The sequence below is a fragment of the Triticum aestivum genome, chromosome 4D, assembly GCF_018294505.1.
Source record: "Triticum aestivum cultivar Chinese Spring chromosome 4D, IWGSC CS RefSeq v2.1, whole genome shotgun sequence".
In the NCBI taxonomy this organism is placed as follows: domain Eukaryota; kingdom Viridiplantae; phylum Streptophyta; class Magnoliopsida; order Poales; family Poaceae; genus Triticum; species Triticum aestivum.
Genome location: NC_057805.1, coordinates 63260044 through 63265238, shown reverse-complemented (window position 1 = coordinate 63265238; position 5195 = coordinate 63260044).

The window sequence follows — 5195 nt, the reverse complement described above, 5'->3', positions numbered from 1 at the left end:
CCAGCAAGGGGGAAGGAGAGGTTGATGGAGATCCAGCAGCACGACGGCGTGGTGGTGGATGTAGCGGGTCTCCGGCAGGGCTTCGCCGAGCTTCTGCGAGAGAGAGAGGTGTTGCAGGGGAGGAGGGAGGCGCACAAGCCTGTAGGTTGCTACCCTCCCTCCCCCCCTTTATATAGGCCCCTGGGGGTGCGCCAGCCCTGGGAGATGGGATCTCCAAGGGGGGGGGGCGGCCAAGGGGGGAAGGGGTTGCCTTGCCCCCCAAGGCAAGGGGGAAGCTCCCCCCTAGGGTTCCCAACCCTAGGCGCATGGGGGGAGGCCCAAGGGGGGCGCCCCAGCCCACTAAGGGCTGGTTCCCTTCCACTTTCAGCCCACGGGGCCCTCTGGGATAGGTGGCCCCACCCGGTGGACCCCCGGGACCCTTCAGGTGGTCCCGGTACAATACCGGCAACCCCCGAAACTTTCCCGGTGGCCGAAACTTGACTTCCTATACATAATTCTTCACCTCCGGACCATTCCGGAACCTCTCGTGACGTCCGGGATCTCATCCGGGACTCCGAACAACTTTCGGGTTTCCGCATACATATATCTCTACAACCCTAGCGTCACCGGACCTTAAGTGTGTAGACCCTACGGGTTCGGGAGACATGCACACATGACCGAGGTGCCTCTCCGGTCAATAACCAACAGCGGGATATGGATACCCATGTTGGCTCCCACATGTTCCACGATGATCTCATCGGATGAACCACGGTGTCGAGGATTCAATCAATCCGTATGCAATTCCCTTTGTCAATCGGTATGTTACTTGCCCGAGATTCGATCGTCGGTATCCCAATACCTTGTTCAATCTCGTTACCGGCAAGTCTCTTTACTCGTACCGCAATGCATGATCCCGTGACTAACGCCTTAGTCACATTGAGCTCATTATGATGATGCATTACCGAGTGGGCCCAGAGATACCTCTCCGTCACACGGAGTGACAAATCCCAGTCTCAATCCGTGCCAACCCAACAGACACTTTCGGAGATACCTGTAGTGCACCTTTATAGTCACCCAGTTACGTTGTGACGTTTGGCACACCCAAAGCACTCCTACGGTATCCGGGAGTTGCACGATCTCATGGTCTAAGGAAAAGATACTTGACATTGGAAAAGCTCTAGCAAACGAAACTACACGATCTTTTATGCTATGCTTAGGATTGGGTTTTGTCCATCACATCATTCTCCTAATGATGTGATCCCGTTATCAATGACATCCAATGTCCATAGTCAGGAAACCATGACTATCTGTTGATCAACGAGCTAGTCAACTAGAGGCTTACTAGGGACACGTTGTGGTCTATGTATTCACACATGTATTACGATTTCCGGACAATACAATTATAGCATGAATAATAGACAATTACCATGAACAAAGAAATATAATAATAACCATTTATTATTGCCTCTAGGGCATATTTCCAACAGTCTCCCACTTGCACTAGAGTCAATAATCTAGTTACATTGTGATGAATCGAACACCCATTGCGTCTTGGTGTTGATCATGTTTTGCTCTAGGGAGAGGTTTAGTCAACGGATCTGCTACATTCAGGTCCGTGTGTACTTTACAAATATCTATGTCTCCATTTTGAACACTTTCACGAATGGAGTTGAAGCGACGCTTGATATGCCTGGTCTTCCTGTGAAACCTGGGCTCCTTCGCAAGGGCAATAGCTCCAGTGTTGTCACAGAAGAGAGTCATCGGGCCCGACGCATTGGGAATCACCCCTAGGTCGGTAATGAACTCCTTCATCCAGACTGCTTCCTGTGCTGCCTCCGAGGCTGCCATGTACTCCGCTTCACATGTAGATCCCGCCACGACGCTTTGCTTGCAACTGCACCAGCTTACTGCTCCTCCATTCAAAATATACACGTATCCAGTCTGTGACTTCGAGTCATCCAGATCTGTGTCGAAGCTAGCGTCGACGTAACCCTTTACGACGAGCTCTTCGTCACCTCCATAAACGAGAAACATATCCTTAGTCCTTTTCAGGTACTTCAGGATATTCTTGATCGCTGTCCAGTGTTCCTTGCCGGGATTACTTTGGTACCTTCCTACCAAACTTATGGCAAGGTTTACATCAGGTCTGGTACACAGCATGGCATACATAATAGACCCTATGGCCGAGGCATAGGGGATGACACTCATCTCTTCTATATCTTCTGCCGTGGTCGGGCATTGAGCCGTGCTCAATTGCACACCTTGCAATACAGGCAAGAACCCCTTCTTGGACTGATCCATACTGAACTTCTTCAATATCTTGTCAAGGTATGTACTCTGTGAAAGACCAATGAGGTGTCTTGATCTATCTCTATAGATCTTGATGCCTAATATATAAGCAGCTTCTCCAAGGTCCTTCATTGAAAAACACTTATTCAAATAGGCCTTTATACTTTCCAAGAATTCTATATCATTTCCCATCAATAGTATGTCATCCACATATAATATGAGAAATGCTACGGAGCTCCCACTCACTTTCTTGTAAACACAGGCTTCTCCATAAGTCTGTGTCAACCCAAACGCTTTGATCATCTCATCAAAGCGAATGTTCCAACTCCGAGATGCTTGCACCAGCCCATAGATTGAGCGCTGGAGCTTGCACACTTTGTTAGCATTCTTAGGATCGACAAAACCTTCCGGCTGCATCATATACAACTCTTCCTTAAGGAAGCCGTTAAGGAATGCCGTTTTGACGTCCATCTGCCATATCTCATAATCATAGTATGCGGCAATTGCTAACATGATTCGGACGGACTTCAGCTTCGCTACGGGTGAGAAAGTCTCATCGTAGTCAACCCCTTGAACTTGTCGATAACCCTTAGCGACAAGTCGAGCTTTGTAGATGGTCACATTACCATCTGCGTCTGTCTTCTTCTTAAAGATCCATTTGTTTTCTATGGCTCGCCGCTCATCGGGCAAGTCAGTCAAAGTCCATACTTTGTTTTCATACATGGATTCTATCTCGGATTTCATGGCTTCTAGCCATTTGTCGGAATCCGGGCCCGCCATCGCTTCTTCATAGTTCGAAGGTTCACCGTTGTCTAACAACATGATTTCCAGGACAGGGTTGCCGTACCACTCTGGTGCGGAACATGTCCTTGTGGACCTACGAAGTTCAGTGACTTGATCTGTAGCTTCATGATCATCATCATTAACTTCCTCCCCAGTCGGTGTAGGCACCACAGGAACATCTTCCCGCGCTGCGCTACTTTCCGGTTTGGAAGGGGTGACTATCACCTCATCAAGTTCCACTTTCCTCCCACTCAATTCTTTCGAGAGAAACTCCTTCTCTAGAAAGGACCCGTTCTTGGCAACGAAGATCTTGCCTTCGGATCTGAGGTAGAAGGTATACCCAATAGTTTCCTTAGGGTATCCTATGAAGACACATTTTTCTGACTTGGGTTCGAGCTTTTCAGGTTGAAGTTTCTTGACATAAGCATCGCATCCCCAAACTTTTAGAAACGACAGCTTAGGTTTCTTCCCAAACCATAATTCATACGGTGTCGTCTCAACGGATTTCGACGGAGCCCTATTTAAAGTGAATGCGGCAGTCTCTAAAGCATAACCCCAAAATGAGAGCGGTAAATCGGTAAGAGACATCATAGATCGCACCATATCCAATAGAGTGCGATTACGACGTTCAGACACACCATTTCTCTGAGGTGTTCCAGGCGGCGTGAGTTGTGAAACTATTCCACATTTCCTTAAGTGTGCACCAAACTCGTGACTTAAATATTCTCCACCACGATCTGATCGTAAGAATTTTATTTTCCTGTCACGTTGATTCTCGACTTTACTCTGAAATTCCTTGAACTTTTCAAAGGTTTCAGACTTGTGTTTCATTAGGTAGACATACCCATATCTACTTAAATCATTAGTGAGAGTGAGAACATAACGATATCCTCCGCGAGCCTCAACACTCATTGGACCGCACACATCGGTATGTATGATTTCCAATAAGTTGGTTGCTCGCTCCATTGTTCCGGAGAACGGAGTCTTGGTCATCTTACCCATGAGGCATGGTTCGCACGTGTCAAATGATTCGTAATCAAGAGACTCCAAAAGTCCATCTGCATGGAGCTTCTTCATGCGCTTGACACCAATGTGACCAAGGCGGCAGTGCCACAAGTATGTGGGACTATCGTTATCAACTTTACATCTTTTGGTATTCACACTATGAACATGTGTAACATCACGTTCGAGATTCATCAAAAATAAACCATTGACCAGCGGGGCATGACCATAAAACATATCTCTCAAATAAATAGAACAACCATTGTTCTCGGATTTAAATGAGTAGCCATCTCGAATTAAACGAGATCCAGACACAATGTTCATGCTCAAAGCTGGCACTAAATAACAATTATTGAGGTTTAAAACTAATCCCGTGGGTAGATGCAGAGGTAGCGTGCCGACGGCGATCACATCGACCTTGGAACCATTCCCGACGCGCATCGTCACCTCGTCCTTCGCCAGTCTCCGTTTATTCCGTAGTTCCTGTTTTGAGTTACAAATATGAGCAACCGCACCGGTATCAAATACCCAGGAGCTACTACGAGTACTGGTAAGGTACACATCAATTACTTGTATATCACATATACCTTGGGTGTTGCCGGCCTTCTTCTTGTCCGCTAAATATTTGGGGCAGTTCCGCTTCCAGTGACCACTTCCCTTGCAATAAAAGCACTCAGTCCCGGGCTTGGGTCCATTCTTTGACTTCTTCCCAGTAACTGGTTTACCGGGCGCGGCAACTCCCTTGCCGTCCTTCTTGAAGTTCTTCTTACCCTTGCCCTTCTTGAACTTGGTGGTTTTATTCACCATCAACACTTGATGTTCTTTTCTGATCTCCCCTTCCGCTGATTTCAGCATTGAATATACCTCGGGAATGGTCTTTTCCATCCCCTGCATATTGAAGTTCATCACAAAGCTCTTGTAGCTTGGTGGAAGCGACTGGAGGATTCTGTCAATGACCGCGTCATCCGGGAGATTAACTCCCAGCTGAGACAAGCGGTTGTGCAACCCAGTCATTCTGAGTATGTGCTCACTAACAGAACTGTTCTCCTCCATTTTACAGCTGAAGAACTTGTCGGAGACTTCATATCTCTCGACCCGGGCATGAGCTTGAAAAACCAGTTTCAGCTCCTCGAACATCTCAT